Genomic DNA, 16,251 nt, shown 5'->3' with positions numbered 1-16,251 from the left:
CAGTGAAGACATCTCATTGTAATGGCGATCCTCCTCCTCTCCCTCTTCGGAAAAGGAGGAGTATTGAGGGAACCAAGGCGCAGCGAAGTTTGAACACATATTTATTAAACAAGACGAAAAACGAACACGAACTACACTTGAAATGATACCAAATAACAAACGACGTAGACTGACCTAAACATGAGAACTTACATAGACACGAAGAACGCGAATAGGAAACAGACTACATAAACCGAACAAACCGTATACAGTTCCGTATGGTGCAAACATAACACAAACACGGAACTGTATACGGTTTGTTCGGTTTATGTAGTCTGTTCCCTATTCGTGCGTTCTTCGTGTCTATGTAAGTTCTCATGTTTAGGTCAGTCTACGTCGTTTGTTATTTTGTATCATTTCAAGTGTAGTTCGTGTTCGTTTTTCGTCTTGTTTAATAAATATGTGTTCAAACTTCGCTGCGCCTTGGTTCCCTCAATACTCCTCCTTTTCCGAAGAGGGAGAGGAGGAGGATCGCCGTTACAGAATCACCCACCAACAAACAGTGAGAACGCCCTACCTAAATATGACTCTTAATTAGAGGAAAACGCAAACCACCTGCCTCTAATTAAGAGCCATACCAGGCAACCCAAAACCAACATAGAAACAGATAACATAGACTGCCCACCCAAAACACATGCCCTGACCATAAACACATAAAAAACAACATAAAACAGGTCAGGACCGTTACACTCATGGATACATTGACAACCTATATTTGACACTACCCCACATGGCACATACTGTAGCAATTCTATAGGAAAACACACAAAATCCAATTTAATTTGTTTCATCTTTCAGTCCAGACCTTTAAGGCTAGGCGTCCCGCTAACGGGACAACTTCCGGTGAAAATGGAGGGCGCGCAATTCAAATATATAATCATAAAAATTATGGATATTAAACATTTAGGAACATACAAGTGTCTTATATCAGTTATAAGCTTAAATTCTTGTTAATCTAACTGCACTTCCCGATTTACAATACGCTTTACAGTGAATGCAAGTAAAGCATTTTAATGCCCTGTGATTGTTTGAGGACGGCGCCCCACATCAAAATATTTTTCCGTCAGCACAGGTTTCATAAATTCACAAATAGCAGTTAAATATTCACTTACTTTTTGAAAATCTTCCTCTGGTATGTCATCCAAAGGGTCCCAGCTAAACAATGTAGTCTAGTTTTGTTAGATAAAATCCTTCTTTATATCCTAAAAAGTCTGTTTAGTTGGTGCCATCGATTTGAGTAATCCACTTGTTCAACATGCAAAGAAAGGAATACAAAAAGCTACCACTAAACTTTGTTAAAACAAGTCAAAATACATTTCCATGTTATCCTCAGGTATCCTAAAATGTAATTAATATATGGCTGCAGGGTGAATATTGAAAAAACTGGAAAATATGCGCACATTTTCAAATGGCCTCTTAACCTGTCTAGGACTAGGGTGCCGCTAGCGGCACACCCCCCCACCCCCACTGAAAAGGCAGAGCCGCGAAATTCAAAAAAAATATTTTTTTAAAATATTTAACTTTCACACATTAAAGTCCAATACAGCTAATGAAAGACACAGATCTTGTGAATCCAGCCAACATGTCCCATTTTTAAAATGTTTTACAGGGAAGACACAATATGTAAAGATGTAAATCTATTACCTAAAAACACATTAGCATAATCCACCATCTTTTATTTGTCCACCAACACCAGTAGCTATCACCAATTCGGCTAAACTAAGATATTTATAGCCCCTAACCAAGAAAAAAACTCATCAGATGACAGTCTGATAAAATATTTATGGTATGGGATAGGTTTTGTTAGAAAAATGTGCATATTTCAGGTAGATGGCATAGTTTACAATTGCACCCACCGTCACAAATGGACTAGAATAATTACAATGAGCAACGTGTTTACCTAACTACTAATCATCAAACATTTCGTAAAAATACACAGCATACACTAATCGAAAGACACAGATCCTGTGAATACAGACAATATTTCAGATTTTCTAAGTGTCTTACAGCGAAAACACAATAAATCGTTATATTAGCATAGCACATGTGCAAACATTACCCCAGCATTGATTCTAGCCAAATAGAGCGATAACGTAAACATCGCCAAAATATATTATTTTTTTCACTAACCTTCTCAGAATTCTTCAGATGACACCCCTGTAACATCACATTACAACATACATATACAGTTTGTTCGAAAATGTGCATATTTAGCCACCAAAATCATGGTTAGACAATGGGAAATGTAGCCCAGCTGGTGAGAAAATGTCCGTGCGCCATATTAGACAGTGATCTACTCGTATACATAAATACTCATAAACGTGACAAAAAAATATAGGGTGGACAGCGATTGATAGACAATTTAATTCTTAATACAATCGCGGAATTACATTTTTTTAATTATCCTTACTTTTCAATACAGTTTGCGCCAAGCGAAGCTACGTCAAACAAGATGGCGTCCTAAGCCACTAACATTTTTCGACAGAAACACGATTTATCATAATAAAAATGTCCTACTTTGAGCTGTTCTTCCATCAGTATCTTGGGCAAAGGATCCTTTCTTGGGTCTAATCGTCTTTTGGTGGAAAGCTGTCCTCTTGCCATGTGGAAATGCCAACTGCGTTCGGGATGAACTGGAAGCGTGCCCAGAGATTCACAGCGTCTCAGAAATAAATGTCCCAAAATCGCACTAAACGGATATAAATTGCTATAAAACGCTTTAAATTAACTACCTTATGATGTTTTTAACTCCTATAACGAGTAGAAACATGACCTGAGAAAGATTACTCCCTAAACTAATGCTTGGAACAAGTGCAGGTCGATGTCCTCCACGCGCATGACGCAGCTGGGAAAGAGTTCCTAGCTACAGGGTTTTTTAATTTATAGTGCCTGTGATTGCGCAATCGACCCCATTCAAATCGTCATCACGTAAAGGCATCCAGGGGAAGACGTAAGCAGTGTCCGTATACTCATAGGAATAACATTGGCCTTAAAACTGACTCCAGAACAGTGGCCAAAATTTCTGAAATCTGACTCCATGTCAGGGAAATTGCTGTAGAATGGGTTCTGTTCCACTTAGAGACAAAATTTCAACTCCTATAGAAACTATAGACTGATTTCTATCCAATAATAATAATAATATGCATATTGTACGATCAAGAATTTTGTAGGAAGCCGTTTCAAAAATTACACGATTACCATAAATAGTGACAACAGCGCCCCCAGCTTTAACAGGTTAAGAAATTTTTGATCTTCCAATATGCATATATTTACTACTATTGGATAGAAAACAGTCTATAGTTTCTAAAAACGTTTGAATTATTTCTCTAAGTTGAACAGAACTATTTTTACAGCCCATTTCCTATCCAGAATTGAGATTTCCAAAATGCGATGTCTCCCTTTAAGACCTTGTCTATAAAAGGTCATGTCACTTAGGACCGTAGAAACACGTCACACGCCTTCATCTGGGTGTAATGCGGAAGTGAGAGCAAAAAGCAGTCGAATATCTCTTCTAGGGACTGAACACAACATCTTCTTGTGAGACCTGGGCAGTTTAATTTTTTTTCTGGGCGTGAGGAAGAACCTGGACTCGGCTCCTGGAATACGCTCGTTAAAGGTGAATATGACCTCTAGCTACGATATTATTTGATACATGTCACAAAATCATCCTAAAGTATGTTTTTTCAATATACTTTAATTATATTATTGCAATTTATTCTGGACTTTAGATGTGATGCGACGGAAGAATTTTTTGAAGAAAGAGAGATTAGCGCCGCACGGCCATTGTGCTTGCTAACCAAAGAGGGAAATAGTTCGTTCTGGAACCCAACTAAAGACTGTACTGGACAATGGACCCCGTTACAACATTCTGATGAAATATCAACAAAGATAAGGACCCAATTTGGGATGCTTTTTCATATATCTGTCGAACTGTGCTATGCTAGCGCTTGACTAGAATCAATGCTGCCGTATGCTAGCTAATGTTGTAAGCTAATATAACGATATATTGTGTTTTCGCTGTAAAACACTTCAAAAATCGGAAATATTGGCTCTATTCACACGATCTTTGTCTTTCATTAGCTATCCACCATATGTTTTTCTGAAATGTTTTATGAGGTGTAATTAGTAGTTGACGTTGGTGTCTGTATTTTCTCTGGCTACTCCCGGTCGATTTCAGACTGTAGCTATGATGTAGCTATGATGGGAGCAGTAATGTAAAACTGATTTATAGCTAAAATATGCACATTTTTTGAACAAAACATAGATTTATTGTGTAACATGTTATAGGACTGTCATCTGAGGTAGTTTTTTCTAGGTTATTTAGGTTGGTTCTAGGTTAGTTAGGTTGGCTTGTGCATGCTACTTGAATCCTACTTGGGCTGCTCCTACTTGTCTGTCCTCTTTTTTATTTGGTGGTGAGCTAACATAAATATATGTGGTGTTTTCTCTGTAAAACATTAAAAAAATCGGACATGTTGGCTGGATTGACAAGATGTTTATCTTTCAAATGCTGTATTGGACTTGTTAATGTGTGAAAGTTAAATATTTAAAAAAAATAGATATTGAATTTCGCGCCCTGCAGCTGAGCTGGATGTTGTCATATTTGTACCGACGTCGGGCTTGCAGCCCAAACAGGTTAAACTATACTATTTCATATGGAAATAAGTATTTTTAATAGGAAAACGATATTAGCAGCTGCGCGTCCTCTTCGTCGCGCGCAGATAGACTGATTTCCAAAGCTGTATCCCAGTACTAAAACTCATAAATTATTTTTCTTTGGGAAGAAACAAGCCTGGAACCTTGAACAAAAACTACTGACATCCAGTGGAAGTAATAGGAATTGCATACTGGGAGCTAGATAAACATTTTTCCCTATACGTTCTAATGGAAGAGCATGGGCTCTCAAAACATCTATTGTGTTGGGCTCTCCCATATCTATTGTGTTATAGTCTCCTACATTATTTGAACATTTCTACAAACCTCAGAGTGTTTTCTTTCCAATGGTACCACTTATATGCATATCCTTTCTTCAGGGCCTGAGCAACAGGCAGTTTACTTTGGGCACGTCAGTCAGGCAAAAACAGAAAAATAGACCCTAGCCTGAGGAAGTTTTTAATGCTCTGATTTCTCCACTTTCACAGGATATATTCCATTCAATAATTTTGAATGGTGTAAAATGTTTTTGAATAAGACAAAGGACATGTCACATGTATCAGTTTGTAGCCTATTGTTGATTTATTGATGATTTATTTTATTTAGACATCATAATTAATATCTTATCATATACGCTATATCTCATATGCAGGTTTTGATGAGGCTGGGATACCTTGTTAACGTCCCAACTATCTGACCATCAGATGCATAATCTCTAACACGTTATCACATCAAGATCACTTATTTTGTCATTAAACCGCACATAAGGGCACGGCGCAGTCAAGGAGAAAAAGTAGGCCAACCGTCTGGTAAGGTGTAGAGTAGCCCTGAATGCTACGGGTTGAGCATGCGTAGAAAAGATTACAACCCGACATGAATCACATCGCTGTCCAACATTTGGAGCGAACAACGCGAAGACGCAACGTTATCATCAGGTTTTGACTCGGCATTCCACTGGCATCTGTTGGAAAATTTGCCTTTCACTTGTCCACAGGTAAGAATATATAACGTTTATTTAAATAGCTTGACAAATGCAGTGCGCAAGTTTTGTTCTTACTTGTACCCTGGCTGTTGATCGGAAAGAGTAACTTTAATGTCAAAGAGAAATGTCAAGCAGCGTTTTTAATGTATATTATGGCTGTTTTGTTCACGAGCGAATAATCTGCCAGTGCACACACAAAAAAAATCATATGATAATGTGCCTGACTTGATACACTGTTCAAACTGATCCGGTCTATTTCAGGACATATCCTACCTGGTAATAAATTAAGACTGTCTACAGTAGTGCATTTTGTTCCACCCCAGAATTTGGATCTTGGTTATAGTTGCCAGCATGATGATATATGTTCTGGTATTTCTGGCTTTGTGAACCTTTGCCATCATAAAATCCAAAAGCTATCCGTTTGTTTTGTGTAAGAGCTCAATTATGAAAAAAGGTGTTTTGTGACACTCAAACTTTTCTCTCAATGGAGAGATGCACATACTGTAGATTTCAGCCACGTTTTGATTTTAATCTTCTCTGGTCCGATATCAGTCTGGTCTTTCTATATAGTATAAATATGTATCCAGATAAATACCTTTCATTAAAAGCTTTCCTGCTGAGCTTGGACACTTGGACTAACCTACATTATCAGAAGTGCTGGTTCTCTTTGTACTTTGTAATTGACAACAAGTGTGTGGCAAGTGTGTCAAATTTAGCACTCACCAGTCCATTGAGAGCGAGAGAGAGTGTGTCAAATGTAACACCTTTTTAAACAGATTACAGTTGTCCTCACAAAAGAAAGAAAGAACCGATTCTAGGTGCAGGTGTCAAGTTCACATGATTCCACCGTTAGCTGGTTATGTGTTACTGTTTCTGGGTTTCAAAAAGTCACACATGGAAAAGTAATATATTTAACATATCTCAAGCCCTGTGTCAGAAGCATTCAGATCATTGAAGAATACTAATGCAATGCAACTCATGCTGTTTTGCATAGATGGCACCTTATGACCTCGCAAGAGGTGTTTGCAAATGTGTGAATATGGAGCAAGAGTCATATTTGTTTCACCAGGTAAGGATCTGTTTTTTATATATGTTATGTAGATCATTAGTAGGGTTGTAATGCTGCCAGAGCGCAGGGCAGCGGCGCTCCCTTACTTTTTTTCAATTTGAGAATTACAAGAAGCTGGTTAAACTATTTCATAAAAAATGATAGAATGACAAACTAAATAAATATTGTAGCGACCCGCACAGACAGCGGTGTGTTATGTGGTAGGCTATTACTGGGTTGTGTTGTACTTACCAGTGTTCGCGGGGTCCGACATGCCAATCAACATGCTATCTGCCAATCACGGGGATACCTGGAATGTTCTGATGCCGGGCATCCTGGTGTTTGGCGGAGTGGCGTGGAGGGGGGTTGGGCAGGGGGATGGAGCATTGGAAGTTAAGACCAGGTTTAGCCATTGTTCTCTCTCTTACATCTGGGCTTCACAAGAGAAGGTCACGGTTGGCTTATGGGGTACCTTTCGTTTATTTGGCGTGGGCTACGGCCAAACAGTAGCCTGTGTAAAGTTCGGTTAATAAGCCGTCAATTCGTAAACTCAACCCTCTGTCTGGACAATTGTTCCTTTATTGATCCAGTCAGGTCATTACATTGGTGTCAGAAGTAAAAACGTTGATAAAAGTTAGCCAGCTAGCTAGCTGACTTCTGTGGCTAGCTACTGTAGGTGACGACGGGGGTTGAAAATGCTTTCAGGAAATCCCGAAAGTGAAGGTGGAGGTAGGGGACGATTATGGCAAAGGAGGTGCATGGACGTCGGAGGATCTGGCTGAGGAGATCGCCAGGGCGTCGGAGCCCAGAGGCCGCTTTGAGGGAGGATGTTAGAGTGATGGCGGCTGAAGCGGGCATGAGTCCTTCGTCGACTGTGCTTCGCGCGGATTCTGGTGGGCGGGCCGAAGGGGTGACGTTGACGCGGGGGGACGAGGAATCCGGGGCTCAGGATGTAAACAAACATGGCGGCGCCAAGTTCCCGGCTCCGTCCATATCCGTTAAGACCCCGAAGTATTCCGATAAAGCGGATTGGGAAGCTTTTCATGCTCAGTTTGAACTGTTAGCTCATTTTAGGGGGTGGCCGAATGAAGATAGGGCACTGCAGTTGGCTTTATGCCTCACGGTTGAAACTCTGGCCTGTTTGATATTGATTAGCCCCGAGGACAGACGTGATTATGGTGCTTTAGTGGGAGCACTGAGGAGGCGCTATGGACAGTGTGTACAGCCCGGGCTACTGCGCTCCGAACTGAGTAATAGACGCAGGCAGCCTGGAGAGCCTCTACGGGCGCTAGCTTATGACATTGAGAGCCTCTCTCGGCGGGCATATGCTCACATTTCCCCCTCCGTGCAGAGCGAGCTAGCACGGGACCAGTTCATACAGGCGCTCTCTCCTACGGAGCTGCGCGAACAGACCCAGCTGGCTCATCCTGAGTCATTGCAGATAGCCTTGGAGATGGCTTTGGAGAGGGAGCTGGTGTGGGCTGGGGCTTCAGCTGGGACTTTGGTGGGGGTGCAGGGAGACAGACCCTCTGTGCGAGCTGGGGGGCAGAGCAGCCCGGAGCCAGAAAAGCCTGCATGGGTGGCTGAAATGACAGAACTCATTCGTGCTGTGTCTCTACAGGTGGCACGAAACACACGCCCTGGTCCCAGGGTCTGCTGGGGTTGTGGCCAGCCAGGCCATCTGCGCCGAGATTGCCCCATGTCGCCCAGAGCTCAGAGCCCAGGGGTCCGCATAGACCGGGTAGTGCGGACCCCTGACTTTCTATCCCAACCACCATCTTTTTCAGGACGAGCCCACCAGCACAGACGGGGAAGAAGGCTCCACTTCCCCCAGAAGCAGACGAGGGCAAGCGGTTGGAGCCTGTTGTTGTGGTGGGCCGGACCTGTGTTGGGGACTTTTGTCATGTCACTGTGGAGGGGATGCCCTGCTCTGCCCTGGTGGACACTGGGTCCACAGTAACTCTGGTGAGGCCAGATATTGTGCCAGGTTGGACTCAGTGTGAGCCCACAACTGTGCAGCTCCGCACAGTCACAGGTGAGCTGGCACCCATGAAAGGGAAGGGAATAATGACTCTGACAGTAGGGGGCAGGTCTGTGCGTCATCCTGTGTGGGTGGCGGCTGTGCAGGACCCTTGTATACTGGGGTTGGACTTTCTTAGGAGCACAGGCTGCCAGTTAGACCTAAATGGGGGGACACTGAGCTTCCAGGGAGGGCCGGCAGTCACCATGGCCCCCCTAATGTCACATTCACTCAACCCAACAAACCATTTACTCCAACAGTTAAAGCAGCAGAGACTCATGGCTGCCCCCCCTCTCCCACATCTGTGTGTGACCTTTCCCCAGCCCCCCTGTCACCTATGGCTGTGTGTTACATTCCCCCAGCTACCTCCACGACACCGCCCTCTGTGAGCCCGGGCCGCACCCCCCCCACCCCAGCTACCCCAGATGGGAGAGGAGAGGACACTGTCTGCAGTGAGGGAGAAATGGGGGAGGAACTGTGTTGGTCTTGACCCCGAGCAGCAGGAACGGTTGTGGCAGTTGCTGTTTGAATTCAGAGACAGCTTTGCGCTGAGTGAGGAAGAGGTGGGTCAGACTCATCTGGTGCAGCATGAGATCGACACAGGTGATGCTCGGCCCATCAAGATGCGTCCCCGCCGTATCCCGTTGGCACGCCAGGAGGCGGCAGACAAGGCTGTGTTGGAGATGTGGCTGGGCAGACTTCATCGAGCCCTAGACAGCCCCTGGGCGGCGCCAGTCGTCATGGTTCCGAAGAAGGGGGGCAAGCTGAGGTTCTGTGCGGACTACAGGCGGATGAATGAGGTAACCAGGAAGGACTCATACCCCATACCACGTATCGATGAGTCGCTGGACCTGGTTAGGGGGTCCTCCTGGTTCTCCTCACTAGACCACTGCAGTGGCTACTGGCAGGTGCCCCTCTCCCCAGAGGCCAGAGCTAAAACTGCGTTCCCCACTAACAGAGGACACTGGCAGTTCAAGGTCCTGTGCTTCGGCCTGGGCAACGCTCCAGCTACTTTTGAGCGTTTGATGGACAGAGTGCTGGATTGCTTCCCCCGACAGCAGTGTCTGGTATACCTCGATGACATACTGGCCCATGACAGCTCCTTCCAGTCAGCCCTGGTGGCGCTACGGCGTGTGCTGGAGCGGGTGGCTTCCGCAGGTCTGAAGCTCCACCCCTATAAGTGTCACTTCATGAGGTGAGAGGTGTCCTTCTTGGGCCACCGAGTGGGGAAGGAGGGGATCAGCACCATGGAGGACAAGGTGGGGGCTGTCCGAGAATGGCCCACCCCCACCGACTACCGTCAGCTGAAGAGCTTCCTGGGCCTGGCCCCCGTGCTCGCCCCCCCCTGACCTCACCTTGCCCTTTATCCTGGACACAGACGCGAGCAATGTGGGCATGGGTGGGGTGCTGGCCCAGGTGGGGCCAGAGGGGGAGAGAGTGGTGGCGTACTTCAGCAAAACATTTGACAAACATGAGCGCCGCTACTGTGTCACCCGGCGGGAGCTCTTGGCTGTTGTGGCTTCCGTCAAACACTTCAAGTACTACCTGGGTGGCCTACCCTTTACTGTAAGGACTGACCACTCTGCTCTCCAGTGGCTCATGTCTTTCAGCGAGCCAGAGGGGCAGGTGGCACGCTGGTTGGCGTATCTTCAGCCGTATGACTTCACAGTGGTGCACAGGGCAGGGGCACGCCACTCCAACGCCGACGCCATGTCCCGTCGGCCCTATATTGCTGACGGCTGCCGTCACTGTGAGCGGAGAGAGCTGTGTGCAGAGGAGGGGGTCTGTGCCACAGTGTGTCGGGTGAGCGGGCCTGTCTGCTGTGAGCTGCAGACTGTCGAAGTGGCTGAATGGGGGCAGCAGCAGGGACGGGACACAGACCTACAGCCAGTGCTACAGTGGGTAGAGGCGCAGGTGAGGCCACCGTGGGAAGAGGTGACAGCACTCTCACTCGCGACCAAAGGGTTGTGGTCAAAGTTTGAGCGGCTGCGGCTGGCTGATGGCGTGCTACAGCGGGCATGGAAGGAGTCAGCTACGGAGAGGAGAGGTGGCAGGTGGTTGTCCCAAAAGCATTGTGGGAGGCTGTGCTTCAGAGTACTCATGGGGGGGGTGGGGACTGGACACTTTGGGGTCACAAAAACACTGCGCCGCCTCCGTCAGGGCTTTTACTGGGGGCAGCACAAGAGGGATGTGGAAGACTTTCCCACCGCTGTGACAACTGCACAGCGAGAAAGGGCCACCCAGGCCGCTCTCATGCTCAGCTCCAACAGTTCCCAGTGGGGGCTCCCATGGAGAGGGTGGGAGTGGATGTAGTTGGGCTGTTCCCCACCACAGACAGTGGAAACCGCTGGGTGCTCACGGCCATGGACTATTTCACAAAATGGCCCAAGGCCTATGCTCTGCCTGACCAAGAGTCAGAGACCATTGTCGACGCCCTGACAGCAGGGATGTTCAGCAGGTTTGGAGCTGCGGAGTCCATCCACAGCGACCAAGGCAGAAACTTTGAGTCCCGTGTGTTCGCCACCATGTGTGAGAGGCTGGGTATGCATAAGACCCGCACTACTCCTCTCCATCCTCAAAGTGATGGCCTTGTGGAGCGCATCAACAAAACGCTTGGACAGCAGCTGGCCATCGTCTATGCCAAACACCAGCATGACTGGGACAAGCACCTGCCTATGGTCCTCATGGCATGCCGCTCCGCCGTCCAAGACTCCACCTCCTGCACGCCAGCCCTCCTCATGCTGGGGAGAGAGATCCGCACCCCTGCGGAGATGGCGTTTGGTCGGCCCCTGGATAACCCTCATGTTCCCCCGGGGCCGGAGTATGCCCGGAGACTCCAGGACCGCCTGGAGACAGCCCACACCTTCGCCAGAGAGCAGCTGGTGAATGCAGATGTGAGGCAGAAAAGCACACCCGGGGACGGCACTTTGTGGCTGGGGAGCTGGTCTGGGTCTACAGCCCCCTAAGGAAAAAAGGCAGATGCCCCAAGTTGGACAGTCACTGGGTGGGACCGTGCAGTGTCCTGGAGAGGGTGTAGGGTAGGTTGTTTACCGGGTGCAGCTTCCTCCCAGGGGGAGAAAGCTGGCACTGCACCGGGACAGGTTAGCCCCATACAGAGGGGCATCTGCTCTCCAAACCCCAGGGACCCCCACAATTCCCCCCTCTGGCAATGACATTCTCCAGGCACCCACCCCCAGGTGCCGCAGACAAGGCTCCAGACAGCCCACTCCCCCTGTCTCCCTCCCTGTGTCACTGCGTGGTTCCGCGGAGCCACGGACTGTATTCCCTGTTTCCCGCTTCCTTGTCCTCCATATCCCCTGGGTCCCAGAGAGGCAGCCCCCTGCCACGGATGGAGCCCCCTGTTTCACATCTGGACACTCCGCGACCATCACGGCCACGCAGGCAAAGGAGACCTCCGGGTCGCTTCAGATACTTTTTTTTGTTCCGTCAGGGACGAGGGACCTTGTGGTGGGGGGGCTGTGTAGCGACCCGCACAGACAGTGGTGTGTTATGTGGTAGGCTATTAGTGGGTTGTGTTGTACTTACCAGTGTTCGCAGGGTCCGACATGCCAATCAACCTGCTATCTGCCAATCACGAGGATGCCTGGAATGTTCTGATGCCGGGCATCCTGGTGTTTGGCAGAGTGGCGTGGAGGGGGGGTTGGGCAGGGGGATGGAGCATTGGAAGTTAAGACCAGGTTTAGCCATTGTTCTCTTTCTTACGTCTGGGCTTCACAAGAGAAGGTCACGGTTGGCTTGCGGGGTACCTTTAGTTTATTTGACGTGGGCTACGGCCAAATAGTAGCCTGTGTAAAGTTGGGTTAATAAACCGTCAATTCGTAAACTCAACCCTCTGTCTGGACAATTGTTCCTTTATGATCCAGTCAGGTCATTACAATATGTATAGCAGCCTAGAGGTAGGCCTAGCTACGTGGTGGTTTCTTCCTTGTCTTCTCTATGGCTTTGGAGGGAATGATGAAGAACTATAGGCTATTTGTGTGAACTGCGGATGCCCGTCGCAGGCTTGTCCACTTTGGCCAATCAGAACATTGATAAAAAATCTGCTGTTTTTCGGGGCGTTCCGACATGTGGGCATTTCTGCATCTGCAGGAACCCCTCTTTATACTTCAACTGGTCCATTTGTTATTTAGGACAGGTGGGAGGAGAGGGCGTTCCAGTACAGTAGGTGGTGTTAATGCACAATAATGTTGGATGCCAGCCACCGATAAACCCCACAGAAGAAGGGGCAGAGGCGACTACGGTAGCTAGCTTGCTGTACACTGGTAGACAGTGTCCATCACCCCCGCCTGTCAGGCACTGTTTTCCCACAGTTCTGTTAACAACAGCGAGGGCAGGTGTTCGGCACGCGGGAGCGAAGGACATTGTGTCCTAGGTTAGCCAGCTAGTCCTAAGGAGGACTCTGGTACACAGCAGCTGGGAAGCGAGCAAGCTAACAAGCATACTGTGTCACTAACTATCAAGCTAGCTAGTATACGGTGTTGCCCAAGCCTCCTGTCTGCTGTGCTAGAGGGAGACGGGGATGACTTGTAGACAGTGTACTTCACCCCTGCCTGTCTGGTACACAGAAGGCGGGCGCAACACAGTGTGCTAGCTAGCTAACTAGAAAGCTAGCACACTGTGTTGCTAACTAGCAAGCTAGCTAGTAAACTAGCATACGGTGTCACCCTGGCCTGTGCTAGTGGGAGGCAGGGACGACCGGTAGAGAGTGTCCTTCGTCCCCGCCTATCGGGCACTGTAATTCCGCAGTTCTGTTAATGATTGTGAGGGCAAGTGGAAGGGAAGGACACTGTCTACTGGTGTCGCTCCGGCTAGCTAGCAAGGAGGACTCCGGTAGGCAGGGGCGAAAAACTCAGATAATACTTTTATTTCCACACCATTCTGCTGAGGACACCCACACCGGAGTGGTCACCTCAAAGCCCAAGGAGCCTGAATGTCTCTGGATGTTGCTTGGGATATTTTGCCTATATTCGCTATTGGTTGACATGCAGGCCCCATTCTAGCTTGTTATGTTAGGATGGGAAATTGGAAAAGCATTTCGGTTATAGAACAACAGATTTTTTTTACCTCGTCAGCTCGGGGATTCGATCCAGCAACTTTTCGAGTCCTGGCCCAACGCTAACCACTAGGCTACCTGCTGCTCCAAGATTCATTCCGTAGAGATCCTTAAGAGGATTTATTAACCTCTACAGGATCAATTAGGCACATTTGGGCAGTCTTGACACAACATTTAACAGAAATGCAATGGTTCATTGGATCAGTCTAAAACTTTACACATGCACTGCTGCCATCTAGTGGCCAACTCTAAATTGCACCTAGATTCCTAAGTCATATTGGCCTTTCTCATGCATTTCAAAGATGATGGAACAAAAAATAACGCATGTTTTTGTCTTTGTATTATCTTTACCCAGATATGTGTTATTCTCCTACATCCATTCCACATTTCCACAAACTTCAAAGTGTTTTCTTTCAAATGGTATCAAGAAAATGCATATCATTGCTTCAGGTCCTGAGCTACAGGCAGTTAGATTTGGGTATGTCATTTTAGGTGAAAATTGAAAAAAAGGGTCCGATCATTTAAGAGGTTTTAAACAGTAACAGCAGCATAGGTGATGAGTCAAAATAGTTAGTGCAAAAAGGGTAAATGCAGATAGTTAACTATTTAGCAGTTGCCATACACAAGTGGTGATGCAGCACATCAAGATGCTCTCAATGGTGCAGCTGTAGAATGTTTTGAGGATCTGAGGGCCCATGCCAAATCTTAACACCTCATCCCTCTCAGGAGGCTGAAGTCATGCCCTCTTCAGGACTGTGTTGGTGTGTGTGAACTAGGGCTGGGTGATATGGCCAAAATATCATATCTCTGTATTTTATGTTTTTGAATAATAAAAGTTCTAAATTATGAATAGTGAGTGACCCTAGGGTGGCAACACATACATTCTAAGTGATTTCAATGGGTCTTTTTCCATTCTGATTGTTTTATACTATTCAGTTCAACTTCAACCGAAAATAATTTTCAGCATTTTCATCAACTTCTGCATTTCCTGCACTCATTTCAGATCAATTCCACACTGCCACGTAGGGCTGCACGATATAGCCAAACAATCTAAGCCGTATTTCTAACCAAATGTTGCAATTGCGATGTTAATTGCGATTTAGAGCAAAACACTTGGGTAAACTGTTGCAATAACGGAAATAGAATGATAATTCAAATTCTATAGTTAGAATATAATAGTGGGCACTTTCAAGACACTGTGTGACATGACAACGAATGAAAATGCAGAGTAGGAACCAAAGTGTTGATAAGTGTTTTCCTTGTGTACTCTATAATCTTTGGATACATTTAACGTTTTCTCTTTGCTAATAGATGTAGCTGACATATTCTTGCTTCGCATATTCCTCTTTGATTTAGAAGATACTCTTGCAAAAACATGCTGATTTAGGTCTACACCATCACTGGTATAATCAGGCTGTATAGCTAATTGGGTTTGCTCTGACTCAGTACAAGTATTAGCTAGCTAGCGATTAGCAATTAGTATGGACTATTAGCGGCTAACAAGATTGATGCCCAACTTGCTGAATACAATCTAGCTGTTTGCAGATGTAAGAAGTCACAAACTAATAGTGTAATTACAGAACGCTAGTGGATTTACGGTTGAAGTCTGAAGTTTACATATACCTTAGCCAAATACATTTAAACTCAGTTTTATCAATTCCTGACATTAGGATCACCACTTTATTTTAATAATGTGAAATGTCAGAATAATAGGAGAGTGATTTATTTCAACTTTTATTTCTTTCATCACATTCCCATTGGGTCAGACGTTTACATACACTCAATTAGTATTTGGTAGCGTTGCCTTTAAATTGTTTAACTTGGGTCAAACGTTTTGGGTAGCCTTCCACAAGCTTCCCACGATAAGTTGGGTGAATTTTGGCCCATTCCTCCTGACAGAGCTGGTGTAACTGAGTCAGGTTTGTAGGCCTCCTTGCTCGCACACGCTTTTTCAGTTCTGCCCACAACTTTTCTGTGGGATTTAGGTCAGGGCTTTGTGATGGCCACTCCAATACCTTGACTTTGTTGTCTTTAAGGCATTTTGCCACAACTTTGGAAGTATGCTTGGCGTCATTGTCCATTTGGAAAACCCATTAACTTCCTGACTGATGTCTTGAGATGTTGCATCAATATATCCACATAATTGTCCTTCCTCATGATGCCATCTATTTTTTGAAGTGCACCAGTCCCTCCTGCATCAAAGCACCCCCACAACTTGATGCTGCCACCCCCATGCTTCACAGTTGGGATGGTGTTCTTCGGCTTGCAAGCCTCCCTCTTTTTCCTCCAAACATAACGATTGTCATTATGGCCTAACAGTTCTATTTTTGTTTCATCAGACCAGAGGACATTTCTCCAAAAAGTACAATATTTGTCCCCATGTGCAGTTGCAAACTGTAGTCTGGCTTTTTTATGGTGGTTTTTGAGCATTTGGC

At 46.1% G+C, this 16,251-nt stretch overlaps 1 protein-coding gene across 1 annotated transcript in view; it reads left to right on the top strand.

The window, feature by feature from the left end:
- Nucleotides 1–5,548: 5,548 nt before the first annotated feature.
- The window catches only part of LOC129840615 (zinc finger protein 385B-like), a 198,186-nt gene continuing 187,483 nt past the window's right edge, over nucleotides 5,549–16,251 (top strand). Inside the window, exon 1 of the mRNA XM_055908618.1 lies at nucleotides 5,549–5,686. The gene's annotated coding sequence lies outside the window, so the exon portion shown is untranslated. The remainder of the gene's footprint in view (nucleotides 5,687–16,251) is intronic.

Source organism: Salvelinus fontinalis, chromosome 41 (genome assembly GCF_029448725.1).
Source record: "Salvelinus fontinalis isolate EN_2023a chromosome 41, ASM2944872v1, whole genome shotgun sequence".
NCBI classification, from domain to species: domain Eukaryota; kingdom Metazoa; phylum Chordata; class Actinopteri; order Salmoniformes; family Salmonidae; genus Salvelinus; species Salvelinus fontinalis.
This window is presented reverse-complemented; position numbering and strand designations above follow the sequence as displayed.